Source organism: Tachypleus tridentatus, chromosome 2 (genome assembly GCF_004210375.1).
Source record: "Tachypleus tridentatus isolate NWPU-2018 chromosome 2, ASM421037v1, whole genome shotgun sequence".
Lineage (NCBI taxonomy): Eukaryota > Metazoa > Arthropoda > Merostomata > Xiphosura > Limulidae > Tachypleus > Tachypleus tridentatus.
The window spans coordinates 148,821,941-148,841,500 of NC_134826.1; positions in this window are offsets into that span (position 1 = coordinate 148,821,941).

A 19,560-nucleotide genomic window follows, 5' to 3' on the forward strand; every position below is an offset into this window, starting at 1 on the left:
CCATCCACTGAAAATATATGAAGGTTTGGATTCTTAGTAAAGTCGACTACAAAGGTGGAAAAACTGCTAAACTGTCACTCCTGTCAACACACAGTACCCTATAGGTTTTTAGGCTACAAGATACACTACTGTACATATTTATCATTTTTATCTTTCATCCACAAAACACAGAATGCTAACTACAGTGAGTTGAAATGTGAATATATTGTACATATTATAAGAATCATTGATTATAAAGTTATATAGATGCTTGCATGATTCGTTTTACAAACAGTATAGTCGGTAGAACATCCTACTGTTTCTTAGTCACATAACAATATACATACTGAAATTAATATTTTTTAATACTTATATATTGACAATTGTTCTGATCCATAATAGAAATGTTATGGAACAAAAACTTAATTTATCTGCATACTTTAAATTAAAATTCACATCATGTTTAATTGACAAATATAAAACAAAAAAAGTCTAGAATACTACCTTCAGGTGCAAGAACTGCTTCAGTAAACTGTTTAGGGGTAGTAGTATCAATGAAGTCTTCAACAACCTGAGAGGATGAGACATTTATGTCACTGAGGTACTCATGCCTTATAATACCACAGTTTTGTTTATCATTACATGTATGGATGACGTTCATCACAAAGAAAATTAAACAAGTTGTGGAAATTATAATAGAAAAGTAATTTGTTTATTAGGCTTAAATGACTTTTGGTTTAAATAATTTTTCAAACTACCTTTGCACTTATTTATCAAACAACAAACCACATAAAAAATAATATAGTTCTAGTAGTAAAAAAATAATGTAGTCCTAATAACATTCTACAATAAGAGGTCCTAATAAGATGAATTTAACCAGAATAAGTAATAATGCCAGAGATTAATGTATTTTGAGACATTCAAACTAAAACACTGTTTTTCTTTTTCTAGCAGATTAAGGTAAAACAATGATTTATTATACTTTTATTTGAACTGAAACCAAACCAATGGTCCAGTAACTCTACTAACCCTAATACAACAGGTCATTTACTGACTCGTATTCAAAATCTGATTGAACTACTATTTTATAAACATATGTCAATAAGTGTGGTCTCAAATTGCAGATTATGATCCACATTGTAGGGATCCATTAGTTAATTTTTTAATCTAAAAGTAAATATTAAAAAATACAAGATACTGATTTTTTGTGTGTCATGTGATATGTTGAATGTGGCACTGGTTAAAAATTACATGTTTATGATGCCAAAATACAAAGTCTATAGTTTCATACTAATTAGGATCTCAAAATACCAATAATGACAAGCTAGAATATAAAATAACCTCCTTTGTCGAGATATTACTCATGTACTGAATCAAACATACTGGCTCTGCTCATCTCTTTCCATTTTGGAAAAGCTCAGTCCCCTAGTGGCTTTCTAGCCATTTTCAAGTACTATAATGCCATATCGTTCTTTTAAAAAAAAAATTTCAAACTGGCAAGTAGTCTTTAGTCTGCTAAAACTTTTATATTTTTTTAAGACCCAAATACAGCTTAAATACTAAGTCTGATAAATTAATGGAATTCAATGGTATTGATAGAGTGATTTATGAGTTCCTGTTTATTTCAATGTATATAAAACCTGAACAAGGTTTCATTTCACATCCTCCATGTGTGACAGTTTAAGGTTTAGCAACCTATGACAAGCAATAAAAGACTACAAAGACAATAACTAGATAAAATAATTGTTTGCTTTACATCTTTATTTACTGTTCTATGTTTTAAAACAACTACGTTTAAGAGCTTATTTGTAAATAGTAATAACATACATGCTAATATAATGTATTATAACTGAAATGTGACTGTTTTATAAAATATTAGTCCACTAAAACACAACCAGGGTGTGTCACTTTGTAAAAAGCCAGTTTTATATTCTTGGATATAGTAACATGAGTCTACATGCACCACGTCACTGCAACCTCTATAATGTTAGCCATAAATATATATAAATGTATAATGTTATGAGGTTTAAGCTACTAATACTAAACACTCTTATTTTAATTTTATAACATGTAGCCATTCCAAAAGAAAAAAAATTACGATTATTTCTTTATGGAGGTTACAGATTCAGTCAAAATTGAACCAACCTGTACAGAAATACAGTAGTGAAAATGATATAACAAATACAATCTTTTCTAAAAAACGGTTCATAATTATATGGAGGTTGTTAGATAGTTGTAAAGATTTTGTAAGAGAAATTTGAAAATTTTCTGATGCATAAAAGTATTTTTAATCTTAAAATCAAAATTATTCTGCATGTTGGATTATCAACATCCTGAAAGAAAAACATTTACAAGAAAATATTTAAATAAAAAATGTTAATACTTAATTTAAAAACCTGATATCGTGTTTGAAAGCCTTGTAATATTACCAATAATCTGAAAAATGTTACAAAGATATGTATACATCATCAAAATTCATAGAATAACTCTCATGGTCACGCGAGCTAGATGAATTCCACCCAACCCATAATGGAAGGGTTGAACAAAATGAATAGAGACGAAAAATAAAAATCAAATCAAACATTTTAAAATAATATTTTTTGTGCACTTCCAAAAATATTTCTATTGGTGCATAACTGTATTATTACAAACAGTTTTAAAGTCTATAATAATACACTGTATGATATCCAAGAAAAAATTATATTTATAAAACTAACCTTCAACTGACTGTAAGTTCACATTAGTTTTGTCAGGAAATTCTTATTCCCTTATTGAATAAGGTATTGAATTATAAAATTGAATACCTTCACATTGAAAAACATATCTACTAGTTCTTGGCACATGTTGTAAAATGAGTGTGAAATGTTTATAAAATTACTACCAAGGAATGCATTAAACTGAAACATATATCCGTGAAAGGTAAATTATATAAACTTTATAGTTGCAAAAGCTAAATTACATTAGCCTTGTATACTGGAAACTAAACTGCCTAAACCTTGTATACCTAACGGTTAAACTTGTTAAAAAATTGTTTACCTAAATAAGATGAAGTACCTGGCGATATACAGTTGAAAGTTAATCCATCTAAAATTATATGAGGAAGTTTATCTACTTCAAACTTGTATACATCTGGAAGATAAAGTACCTAAAATTGTATACCTGAGGAAGTTTATCTACTTCAAACTTGTATACATCTGGAGATAAAATTACTATATACCTGAGGAAGTTTATCTACTTCAAACTTGTATACAACTGGAAGATAAAGTACTAAAATTGTATACCTGAGGAGTTTATCTACTTCAAACTTGTGTCTGGAAGATAAAGTACCTAAAATTATATACCTGAGGGAAGTTTATCTACTTCAAACTTGTATATGTCTGGAAGATAAAGTACCTAAAATTATATACCTGAGGAAGTTTATCTACTTCAAACTTGTATGTCTGGAAGATAAAGTACCTAAAATTATATACCTGAGGAAGTTTACCTACTTCAAACTTGTATACATCTGGAAGATAAAGTACCTAAAATTATATACAGGGAGTTTACCTACTTCAAACTTGTATACATCTGGAAGAAGTACCTAAAATTGTATACCTGAGGGAGTTTACCTACTTCAAACTTGTATACATCTGGAGATAAAGTACCTAAAATTGTCTACCTGAGGAAGTTTACCTACTTCAAACTTGTATACATCTGGAGATAAAGTACCTAAAATTGTATACCTGAGGAAGTTTATCTACTTCAAACTTGTATACATCTGGAAGATAAAGTACCTAAAATTGTATACCTGAGGAGTTTATCTACTTCAAACTTGTATACATCTGGAAGATAAAGTACCTAAAATTATACCTGAGGAGTTTATCTACTTCAAACTTGTATACATCTGGAAGATAAAGTACCTAAAATATATACCTGAGGAAGTTTACCTACTTCAAACTTGTATGTCTGGAAGATAAAGTACACCTAAAATTATACCAGGAAGTTTATCTACTTCAAACTTGTATACATCTGGAGAAAAGTACCTAAAATTGTATACCTGAGGGAAGTTTACCTGCTTCAAACTACATCTGGAAGATAAAGTACTAAAATTGTATACCTGAGGAAGTTTACCTACTTCAAACTTGTATACATCTGGAAGATAAAGTACACTAAAAATTGTATACCTGAGGGAAGTTTACCTACTTCAAACTTGTATACATCTGGAGATAAAAGTACCTAAAATTGTATACCTGAGGAAGTTTATCTACTTCAAACTTGTATACATCTGGAAGATAAAGTACCTAAAATTGTACCTGAGGGAAGTTTATCTACTTCAAACTTGTATACATCTGGAAGATAAAAGTACCTAAATTGTATACCTGAGGAAGTTTATCTACTTCAAACTTGTATACATCTGGAAGATAAAGTACCTAAATTGTATACTGAGGAAGTTTACCTACTTCAAACTTGTACATCTGGAAGATAAAGTACCTAAAATTGTATACCTGAGGAGTTTATCTACTTCAAACTTGTATACATCTGGAAGATAAAGTACCTAAAATTGTATACCTGAGGAAGTTTATCTACTTCAAACTTGTATACATCTGGAGATAAAGTACCTAAAATTGTATACCTGAGGAAGTTTATCTACTTCAAACTTGTATACATCTGGAAGATAAGTACCTAAAATTGTATACCTGAGGGAGTTTATCTACTTCAAACTTGTATACATCTGGAAGATAAAGTACCTAAAATTGTATACCTGGGAAGTTTACCTACTTCAAACTTGTATACATCTAGATAAAGTTACCTAAAATTGTATACCTGAGGAAGTTTATCTACTTCAAACTTGTATACATCTGGAAGATAAAGTACCTAAAATTGTATACCTGAGGAAGTTTATCTACTTCAAACTTGTATACATCTGGAAGATAAAGTACCTAAAATTATATACCTGAGGAAGTTTACCTACTTCAAACTTGTATACACCTGGAAGATAAAGTACCTAAAATTATATACCTGAGGAAGTTTATCTACTTCAAACTTGTATACATCTGGAGATAAAGTACCTAAAATTATATACCTGAGGAAGTTTATCTACTTCAAACTTGTATGCATCTGGAGATAAAGTACCTAAAATTGTATACCTGAGGAAGTTTACCTACTTCAAACTTGTATACATCTGGAATAAAAGTACCTAAAATTATATACCTGAGGAAGTTTATCTACTTCAAACTTGTATGCATCTGGAAGATAAAGTACCTAAAATTATATACCTGAGGAAGTTTATCTACTTCAAACTTGTATACGTCTAGAAGATAAAGTACCTAAAATTGTATACCTGAGGAAGTTTATCTACTTCTTGTATACGTCTAGAAGATAAAGTACCTAAAATTGTATACCTGGGGAAGTTTATCTACTTCAAACTTGTATACGATCTAGAAGATAAAGTACCTAAAATTGTATACCTGAGGAAGTTTATCTACTTCTACATTTGGAAGATAAAATAAAATTATACCTGAGGAAGTTTATCTACTTCAAACTTATACACCTGGAAAATAAAGTATACAAATTATATACCTGAAAGTTTATCTACTTCAAACTTGTATACACCTGGAAAATAAAGTACCTAAAATTGTATACCTGAGGGACTACTTCAAACTTGTATACACCTGGAAGATAAAATACCTAAAATTGTATACCTGAGGGAGTTTATCTACTTCAAACTTGTATCTGGAAGATAAAGTACCTAAAATTGTATACCTGAGGAAGTTTATCTACTTCAAACTTGTATACATCTGGAAGATAAAGTACCTAAAATTATATACCTGAGAGTTTACCTACTTCAAACTTGTATACATCTGGAAGATAAAGTACCTAAAATTATATACCTGAGGAGAGTTTATCTACTTCAAACTTGTATGCATCTGGAAGATAAAGTACCTAAAATTATATACAGGAAGTTTATCTACTTCAAACTTAAGTATCGTCAGAAGATAAAGTACCTAAAATTGTATACCTGAGGAAGTTTATCTACTTCAAACTTGTATATCTAGAGATAAAGTACCTAAAATGTATACCTGAAGTTTATCTACTTCAAACTTGTATCATCTAGAAGATAAAGTACCTAAAATGTATACCTGAGGAAGTTTATCTACTTCAAACTTGTATACATTTGGAAGATAAAGTACCTAAAATTATATACCTGAGGAAGTTTATCTACTTCAAACTTGTATACACCTGGAAAATAAAGTACCTAAAATTATATACCTGAGGAAGTTTATCTACTTCAAACTTGTATACACCTGGAAAATAAAGTACCTAAAATTGTATACCTGAGGAAGTTTATCTACTTCAAACTTGTATACACCTGGAAGATAAAGTACCTAAAATTGTATACCTGAGGAAGTTTATCTACTTCAAACTTGTATACATCTGGAAGATAAAGTACCTAAAATTGTATACCTGAGGAGTTTATCTACTTCAAACTTGTATACATCTGGAGATAAAGTACCTAAAATTATATACCTGAGGTTTATCTAAAACTTGTATACACTGGAAAATAAAGTACCTAAAATTGTATACCTGAGGAAGTTTACCAACTTCAAACTTGTATACATCTGGAAGATAAAGTACCTAAAATTGTATACCTGAGGAAGTTTATCTACTTCAAACTTGTATACACCTGGAGATAAAGTACCTAAAATTGTATACCTGGAAGTTTATCTACTTCAAACTTGTATACATCTGGAAGATAAAGTACCTAAAATTGTATACCTAGGGAAGTTTATCTACTTCAAACTTATACATCTGGAAGATAAAGTACCTAAAATTGTATACCTGAGGAAGTTTATCTACTTCAAACATACATCTGGAAGATAAAGTACCTAAAATTATATACCTGAGGAGTTTATCTACTTCAAACTTGTATACGTCTGGAAGATAAAGTACCAAATTGTATACCTGAGGAAGTTTATCTACTTCAAACTTGTATACATCTGGAGATAAAGTACCTAAAATTATATACCTGAGGAAGTTTATCTACTTCAAACTTGTATACATCTGGAGATAAAGTACCTAAAATTGTATACCTGAGGAAGTTTATCTACTTCAAACTTGTATACACCTGGAAAATAAAGTACCTAAAATTGTATACCTGGGGAGTTTATCTACTTCAAACATACATCTGGAGATAAAGTACCTAAAATTGTATACCTGAGGAAGTTTATCTACTTCAAACTTGTATACATCTGGAGATAAAGTACCTAAAATTGTATACCTACTCTGTTTACAAGAGCCATTTGAATCTTGTTCTTCAATTCATGGAGTTTTCCATGAATAGCTCTGCTGAGCTTGGGCTTGAGGAGTTTACCCTACAATAAAAAAATGGGAAAATTTTAGCTTAGTAACAGATATTGCTATTTACATGATTGCTTCTCCTACTGGCTCTTCTCTTTGTTAACTAATATTTACATTTCTAAAGTTATATTTTTTTTCTTCCCAAAACACAGAAACACTTTCAAAATATAAGGATGAAACTTTTAACTTCAAATATTAATAGCAGTCTTTTATAGTTAAATAGAGATTAAGTCTGTATCTCATATAATCAACCATAAACTAATACTTCAGCTTAATACGATTACAAATGTGTATCAGTTGTTTGCTCACTTCAAGTCTCGTTATTATTACAGCTCCTTGTATTCATGCATTACCACCACAGCTCCATCTCATTAGACATTACCACTGTCAGAAAAACACATTACATAAGAGGTTTAAGTCTTACCATAAAATTATCATATGCTTTAAAAACTTTAAAAGTCATTTTCAGTTGAGAGTCAAGAATTTACTGATTGGAATAAAATGGTAACTGTAGAGATGCATTGACCAAAATATCTGATGCCAAACTTTGTAAATCATACCTGCCCTTACGAGTTAAGTCAGATAACTGTCGAGACATGGTTTCAACATCATTGCGGGTTCTCCGATTTCTAACTTTCTGGCTGAAGAAGTTTCAGCCAATAATTTCAAATATACCTGTTGACCTATAGTTAAACATGTGTTACCTTCATTATCGAATATATCCATTTAATGTAGAAGATGAGTGCAGTAAAAAAAATAACAAACAATTTTTTCAAACAAATTTAAAATAACGACCTCATTTAAGTCTCTTTGTTCTCTTATCCTTCACAACAAGTAAACACATACATGTAAAACAAGTAAATTATCACTATTATAACTCCAATTATAATTAATTCCACACATATATATTACAAACAATATTTACTTTGAAATATATGTTATCATTAATTTTATTGTAGAAAGGATAAAGATATCAGACTAAAAGAAAACCAATACCAAACTTTGAACATGACATCAAAAGTCACAAACTATTTGCAAAGAGCCCATAAGTAATTAATACAGTTTATATTTTATAAGCTAAGTATTTTAACATTATTTGTTAATAGACCAACTCCCAATACTTCATAATAACCACACATATCAAAACATGTATTTGCAAGTATAAGCTATTATAATTAAATCAATATTTTTTCATTATTTTGAATAGAATTATTAGAAAATTTATGGAAAAATATAAGAGTTTGAGGAAATATTTTAAATGTATTACAACAGTGCTGCTACAATGAAACTGTCAAGTTGTTTACTCGTTTCTACAATTTATCATAAACATAGCTGAAACTGTCATTACTTTCTTTAAACTAGTTTAGTTATAAGAAACAGTAATTCGTTTAGTACAAGACTTCAATGTTTCTTCTCTAAAATGAAATCACGGTTATATACAACTACATTTCACACAGAACTGCTACAGTTGCAGCACAAATCAAAACCTAAACTTACCCAAGCCTTTATCATCAAAACTAGGATTGGCAAACCATTGTTGGGCTTGTTCTACTCGACCCCAACAGTATGTGCGGTTGCTGAATGCCACTTCTCTCCGTTTTTGAATGGCATTAGTGATTATCACATTCAACTCTCAACTTTTGGCCAATTCCTCTAGCAAGAGATTGGGCTTGAGTGACACCCTATAAGCAGCAACAAACTTTTCTGTATATCGCATATAATACATGCTGATTCCTGTGTTAACTTTCACATTTAGAATAAACTTTCAAGTGTTCAAACAGATACAATATTAACTTGAGATTAAAACTACAGTTAGTAACTCCTTCATGTCGTAAATCACGTGTTCTTACATTACCATTCTCAAAGGTTAAAAGGTCAAACTATGTAAAAGTGTTAGGACAAGATATTTTGTCATTCTTTTTATTTTATGGGCTAATTCTTCCATGCCATTATAGAATGTAAATACCCACACAATGGTAATGCTTCACTGATCCTTGTTGACAGCTGGATGAGCCAGGGTGAGAATACTTATTACTTATAATTCCTACATACTTGTTATAAGGACATGTCATAAAAGTTCAGTTTGAATGAACAAGCTGATCAAAATTTGGGTCTGAAATAACTTTCATGGTATCCCATACAGTGTCCTGACTATATAGAAAGAAAATAGCAAGGAGATGGTATATATTACTGGAATATGTTATTGGTATATGCTAAAAAATTAAATTTAATAACACTATACAAATACACCTTGACAAAAACAAAACAGTGTTCAACACAATATTTTAAGTTTCATTGTCAATCCACAGCTCAAATAAAAGTAGACAATTATCAATAGAGTTGAGTTTGTATAAGAGCTTTATGCAATACTGGTTCAACTCTCTAATAAACTTAAAATGCTGCCCAAACACTGTCAAGTACACAACCTAGACCATGAAACCAAGACAGATAAGTTGAAAAATATGAAGAGGCAGAACACCTAAACTCAATGATACTAATGTTAAGTATCTTTTTTTGCAGCCTTCAGGACAGAAGGATTGTCACTGAACACTTGACAGAAGTGTTCAGATCTTCAGTACAAAGATTCAACAAAATAGAATATTTGATTGTGTAGCAGTTAAAAAACACATTTACTTCAAATCTTTAAGTATTGTCAAAAAAACAAATTTGCTATAAAGTACAAAAACTGGATTTTTTTATGACTGAAAGTATTCTGAGCGGGAGTCCAAGTATCAAGTACTTGGTTCAAAGCACTGTTTGTCGTCCGGCGAGAAGAAAGTGCATAACACCTACCATGAAGCAAGGGGAGGCAGTTTGAGGGTGTTTTTCTGCTGAGGCAACAGGAGATATTTGCAAAATAGATGGAATAATGAACCACTGCAAACACCATCAGACACTGATCCATCATGGTATAACTGTGACTTGTGTATTATTAGTAAGGGCTTCTACTATCAAGAAGATAATTACTACCCACACTCATCCAACCTATGTATAAATTTATTCAGCTTAGAAAGAAGCTGCTGGAGTCATTCAAATGATACAATGACCCTACATAGCCCTGATCTCAACCCAGTTAAGAAGATCTGGGATTTTATAAATAAAAAACTTGAAAAATCAAAAGATACTCCCACAGAAACTTTATGGGGTGTATAAGAGATATCTGGGTAAAATCCAAAAAAAATTTGATTAAATATTATTAAAACGGTGTACTATAATATACATAACTATTAAAACTGTGTACTATAATATACATAACTATTAAAACTGTGTACTATAATATACATAACTATTAAAACGGTGTACTATAATATACATAACTATTAAAACTGTGTACTATAATATACATAACTATTAAAACGGTGTACTATAATATACATAACTATTAAAACGGTGTACTATAATATACATAACTATTAAAACTGTATAATATACATAATATACATAACTATTAAAACGGTGTAACTATAATATACATAACTATTAAAACGGTGTACTATAATATACATAACTATTAAAACGGTGTACTATAATATACATAACTATTAAAACGGTGTACTATAATATACATAACTATTAAAACTGTGTACTATAATATACATAACTATTAAAACTGTGTACTATAATATACATAACTATTAAAACGGTGTACTATAATATACATAACTATTAAAACGGTGTACTATAGTATACATAACTATTAAAACGGTGTACTATAATATACATAACTATTAAAACGGTGTACTATAATATACATAACTATTAAAACGGTGTGTACTATAATATACATAACTATTAACTATTAAAACGGTGTACTATAATATACATAACTATTAAAACGGTGTACTATAATATACATAACTATTAAAACGTGGAACTATAATATACATAACTATTAAAACGGTGTACTATAATATACATAACTATTAAAACTGTGTACTATAATATACATAACTATTAAAACGGTGTACTATAATATACATAACTATTAAAACGGTGTACTATAATATACATAACTATTAAAACGGTGTACTATAATATACATAACTATTAAAACGGTGTACTATAATATACATAACTATTAAAACGGTGTACTATAATATACATAACTATTAAAACGGTGTACTATAATATACATAACTATTAAAATACTATAATATACATAACTATTAAAACGGTGTACTATAATATACATAACTATTAAAACGGTGTACTATAATATACATAACTATTAAAACTGTGTACTATAGTATACATAACTATTAAAACGGTGTACTATAATATACATAACTATTAAAACGGTGTACTATAATATACATAACTATTAAAACGGTGTACTATAATATACATAACTATTAAAACGGTGTACTATAATATACATAACTATTAAAACTGTGTACTATAATATACATAACTATTAAAACGGTGTACTATAATATACATAACTATTAAAACGGTGTACTATAATATACATAACTATTAAAACTGTGTACTATAATATACATAACTATTTAAAACTGTGTACTATAATATACATAACTATTAAAACTGTGTACTATAATATACATAACTATTAAAACGGTGTATAATATACATAATAATATACATAACTATTAAAACGGTGTACTATAATATACATAACTATTAAAACGGTGTACTATAATATACATAACTATTAAAACGGTGTACTATAATATACATAACTATTAAAACGGTGTACTATAATATACATAACTATTAAAACGGTGTACTATAATATACATAACTATTAAAACTGTGTACTATAATATACATAACTATTAAAACGGTGTACTATAATATACATAACTATTAAAACGGTGTACTATAACTATTAAAATACATAACTATTAAAACTGTGTACTATAATATACATAACTATTAAAACTGTGTACTATAATATACATAACTATTAAAACGGTGTACTATAATATACATAACTATTAAAACGGTGTACTATAATATACATAACTATTAAAACGGTGTACTATAATATACATAACTATTAAAACTGTGTACTATAATATACATAACTATTAAAACGGTGTACTATAATATACATAACTATTAAAACGGTGTACTATAATATACATAACTATTAAAACGGTGTACTATAATATACATAACTATTAAAACGGTGTACTATAATATACATAACTATTAAAACGGTGTACTATAATATACATAACTATTAAAACGGTGTACTATAATATACATAACTATTAAAACGGTGTACTATAATATACATAACTATTAAAACGGTAAAACTGTGTATATATATACATAACTATTAAAATACATAACTATTACTATAATATACATAACTATTAAAACGGTATACATAACTATAATATACATAACTATTAAAACTGTGTACTATAATATACATAACTATTAAAACGGTGTACTATAATATACATAACTATTAAAACTGTGTACATAACTATTAAAACTATAATATACATAACTATTAAAACGGTGTAACTATAATATACATAACTATTAAAACTGTGTACTATAATATACATAACTATTAAAACGGTGTACTATAATATACATAACATAACTATATACATAACTATTAAAACGGTGTACTATAATATACATAACTATTAAAACGGTGTACTATAATATACATAACTATTAAAACTGTGTACTATAATATACATAACTATTAAAACTGTGTGTATATATAATATACATAACTATTAAAACGGTGTACTATAATATACATAACTATTAAAACGGTGTACTATAATATACATAACTATTAAAACGGTGTACTATAATATACATAACTATTAAAACGGTGTACTATAATATACATAACTATTAAAACGGTGTACTATAATATACATAACTATTAAAACGGTGTACTATAATATACATAACTATTAAAACGGTGTACTATAATATACATAACTATTAAAACGGTGTACTATAATATACATAACTATTAAAACTGTGTACTATAATATACATAACTATTAAAACGGTGTACTATAATATACATAACTATTAAAACGGTGTACTATAATATACATAACTATTAAAATAATATACATACTATAATATAATAACTATTAAAACGGTGTACTATAATATACATAACTATTAAAACGGTGTACTATAATATACATAACTATTAAAACGGTGTACTATAATATACATAACTATTAAAACGGTGTACTATAATAAGCATAACTATTAAAACGGTGTACTATAATATACATAGCTATTAAAACGGTGTACTATAATATACATAACTATTAAAACGGTGTACTATAATATACATAACTATTAAAACGTGTGTACTATAATATACATAACTATTAAAACGGTGTACTATAATATACATAACTATTAAAACTGTGTACTATAATATACATAACTATTAAAACGGTGTACTATATATACATACATAACTATTAAAACGGTGTACTATAATATACATAACTATTAAAACGGTGTACTATAATATACATAACTATTAAAACGGTGTACTATAATATACATAACTATTAAAACGGTGTACTATAATATACATAACTATTAAAACTGTGTACTATAATATACATAACTATTAAAACTGTGTACTATAATATACATAACTATTAAAACGGTGTACTATAATATACATAACTATTAAAACGGTGTACTATAATATACATAACTATTAAAACGGTGTACTATAATATACATAACTATTAAAACTGTGTACTATAATATACATAACTATTAAAACGGTGTACTATAATATACATAACTATTAAAACGGTGTACTATAATATACATAACTATTAAAACTGTGTACTATAATATACATAACTATTAAAACGGTGTACTATAATATACATAACTATTAACTAAACGGTGTACTATAATATACATAACTATTAAAACGGTGTACTATAATATACATAACTATTAAAACGGTGTACTATAATATACATAACTATTAAAACGGTGTACTATAATATACATAACTATTAAAACGGTGTACTATAATATACATAACTATTAAAACGGTGTACTATAATATACATAACTATTAAAACGGTGTACTATAATATACATAACTATTAAAACGGTGTACTATAATATACATAACTATTAAAACGGTGTACTATAATATACATAACTATTAAAACGGTGTACTATAATATACATAACTATTAAAACGGTGTACTATAATATACATAACTATTAAAACGGTGTACTATAATATACATAACTATTAAAACGGTGTACTATAATATACATAACTATTAAAATATATATATACATAACTATTAAAACTGTGTACTATAATATACATAACTATTAAAACGGTGTACTATAATATACATAACTATTAAAACGGTGTACTATAATATACATAACTATTAAAACGGTGTACTATAATATACATAACTATTAAAACTGTGTACTATAATATACATAACTATTAAAACGGTGTACTATAATATACATAACTATTAAAACGGTGTACTATAATATACATAACTATTAAAACGGTGTACTATAATATACATAACTATTAAAACGGTGTACTATAATATACATAACTATTAAAACGGTGTACTATAATATATATATAACTATTAAAACGGTGTACTATAATATACATAACTATTAAAACGGTGTACTATAATATACATAACTATTAAAACGGTGTACTATAATATACATAACTATTAAAACGGTGTACTATAATATACATAACTATTAAAACGGTGTACTATAATATACATAACTATTAAAACTGTGTACTATAATATACATAACTATTAAAACGGTGTACTATAATATACATAACTATTAAAACGGTGTACTATAATATACATAACTATTAAAACGGTGTACTATAATATACATAACTATTAAAACGGTGTACTATATATATACATAACTATTAAAACGGTGTACTATAATATACATAACTATTAAAACGGTGTACTATAATATACATACTATAACTATTAAAAATATACATAACTATTATACTGTGTATACATAACTATTAAAACTGTGTACTATAATATACATAACTATTAAAACTGTGTACTATAATATACATAACTATTAAAACGGTGTACTATAATATACATAACTATTAAAACGGTGTACTATAGTATACATAACTATTAAAACGGTGTACTATAATATACATAACTATTAAAACGGTGTACTATAATATACATAACTATTAAAACGGTGTACTATAATATACATAACTATTAAAACGGTGTACTATAATATACATAACTATTAAAACTGTGTACTATAATATACATAACTATTAAAACGGTGTACTATAATATACATAACTATTAAAACGGTGTACTATAGTATACATAACTATTAAAACTGTGTACTATAGTATACATAACTATTAAAACGGTGTACTATAATATACATAACTATTAAAACGGTGTACTATAATATACATAACTATTAAAACGGTGTACTATAATATACATAACTATTAAAACGGTGTACTATAATATACATAACTATTAAAACGGTGTACTATAATATACATAACTATTAAAACGGTGTACTATAATATACATAACTATTAAAACGGTGTACTATAATATACATAACTATTAAAACGGTGTACTATAATATACATAACTATTAAAACGGTGTACTATAATATACATAACTATTAAAACTGTGTACTATAATATACATAACTATTAAAACTGTGTACTATAATATACATAACTATTAAAACGGTGTACTATAATATACATAACTATTAAAACGGTGTACTATAATATACATAACTATTAAAACGGTGTACTATAATATACATAACTATTAATTAAAACGGTGTACTATAATATACATAACTATAATATACATAACTATTAAAACTGTGTACTATAATATACATAACTATTAAAACGGTGTACTATAATATACATAACTATTAAAACGGTGTACTATAATATACATAACTATTAAAACGGTGTACTATAATATACATAACTATTAAAACGGTGTACTATAATATACATAACTAACTATAACTATTAAAACGGTGTACTATAATATACATAACTATTAAAACGGTGTACTATAATATACATAACTATTAAAACGGTGTACTATAATATACATAACTATTAAAACTGTGTACTATAATATACATAACTATTAAAACTGTGTACTATAATATACATAACTATTAAAACTGTGTACTATAATATACATAACTATTAAAACGGTGTACTATTATACAAACGGTGTACTATAATATACATAACTATTAAAACGGTGTACTATAATATACATAACTATTAAAACGGTATAATATACTATAATATACATAACTATTAAAACGGTGTACTATATATACATAACTATTAAAACTACTATTAAAACGGTGTACTATAATATACATAACTATTAAAACGGTGTACTATAATATACATAACTATTAAAACGGTAACTATTAAAACTATGTACTATATACATAACTATTAAAACTGTGTACTATAATATACATAACTATTAAAACTGTGTACTATAATATACATAACTATTAAAACTGTGTACTATAATATACATAACTATTAAAACTGTGTACTATAATATACATAACTATTAAAACGGTGTACTATAATATACATAACTATTAAAACGGTACTATAACTATAATATACATAACTATTAAAACTGTGTACTATAATATACATAACTATTAAAACGGTGTACTATAATATACATAACTATTAAAACGGTGTACTATAATATACATAACTATTAAAACGGTGTACTATAATATACATAACTATTAAAACTGTGTACTATAATATACATAACTATTAAAACTGTGTACTATAATATACATAACTATTAAAACGGTGTACTATAATATACATAACTATTAAAACGGTGTACTATAATATACATAACTATTAAAACTGTGTACTATAATATACATAACTATTAAAACGGTGTACTATATATATACATAACTATTAAAACGGTGTACTATAATATACATAACTATTAAAACGGTGTACTATAATATACATAACTATTAAAACGGTGTACTATAATATACATAACTATTAAAACGGTGTACTATAATATACATAACTATTAAAACGGTGTACTATAATATACATAACTATTAAAACTGTGTACTATAATATACATAACTATTAAAACTGTGTACTATAATATACATAACTATTAAAACGGTGTACTATAATATACATAACTATTAAAACGGTGTACTATAATATACATAACTATTAAAACGGTGTACTATAATATACATAACTATTAAAACGGTGTACTATAATATACATAACTATTAAAACGGTGTACTATAATATACATAACTATTAAAACGGTGTACTATAATATACATAACTATTAAAACTGTGTACTATAATATACATAACTATTAAAACGGTGTACTATAATATACATAACTATTAAAACGGTGTACTATAATATACATAACTATTAAAACTGTGTACTATAATATACATAACTATTAAAACGGTGTACTATAATATACATAACTATTAAAACTGTGTACTATAATATACATAACTATTAAAACTGTGTACTATAATATACATAACTATTAAAACGGTGTATAATATACATAACTATTAAAACTGTGTACTATAATATACATAACTATTAAAACGGTGTACTATAATATACATAACTATTAAAACGGTGTACTATAATATACATAACTATTAAAACGGTGTACTATAATATACATAACTATTAAAACGGTGTACTATAATATACATAACTATTAAAACGGTGTACTATAATATACATAACTATTAAAACTGTGTACTATAATATACATAACTATTAAAACGGTGTACTATAATATACATAACTATTAAAACGGTGTACTATAATATACATAACTATTAAAACTGTGTACTATAATATACATAACTATTAAAACTGTGTACTATAATATGTGTAAAACTATAATATATACATAACTATTAAAACGGTGTACTATAATATACATAACTATTAAAACGGTGTACTATAATATACATAACTATTAAAACGGTGTACTATAATATACATAACTATTAAAACGGTGTACTATAATATACATAACTATTAAAACTGTGTACTATAATATACATAACTATTAAAACGGTACTATAATATACATAACTATTAAAACGGTGTACTATAATATACATAACTATTAAAACGGTGTACTATAATATACATAACTATTAAAACGGTGTACTATAATATACATAACTATTAAAACGGTGTACTATAATATACATAACTATTAAAACGGTGTACTATAATATACATAACTATTAAAACGGTGTACTATAATATACATAACTATTAAAACGGTGTACTATAATATACATAACTATTAAAACGGTGTACTATAATATACATAACTATTAAAACGGTGTACTATAATATACATAACTATTAAAACGGTGTACTATAATATACATAACTATTAAAACTGTGTACTATAATATACATAACTATTAAAACGGTGTACTATAATATACATAACTATTAAAACGGTGTACTATATTATACATAACTATTAAAACGGTGTACTATAATATACATAACTATTAAAACTGTGTACTATAATATACATAACTATTAAAACTGTGTACTATAATATACATAACTATTAAAACTGTGTACTATAATATACATAACTATTAAAACGGTGTACTATAATATACATAACTATTAAAACGGTGTACTATAATATACATAACTATTAAAACGGTGTACTATAATATACATAACTATTAAAACGGTGTACTATAATATACATAACTATTAAAACTGTGTACTATAATATACATAACTATTAAAACGGTGTACTATAATATACATAACTATTAAAACGGTGTACTATAATATACATAACTATTAAAACGGTGTACTATAATATACATAACTATTAAAACGGTGTACTATAATATACATAACTATTAAAACGGTGTACTATAATATACATAACTATTAAAACTGTGTACTATAATATACATAACTATTAAAACTGTGTACTATAATATACATAACTATTAAAACGGTGTACTATAATATACATAACTATTAAAACGGTGTACTATAATATACATAACTATTAAAACGGTGTACTATAATATACATAACTATTAAAACGGTGTACTATAATATACATAACTATTAAAACTATTACTACTG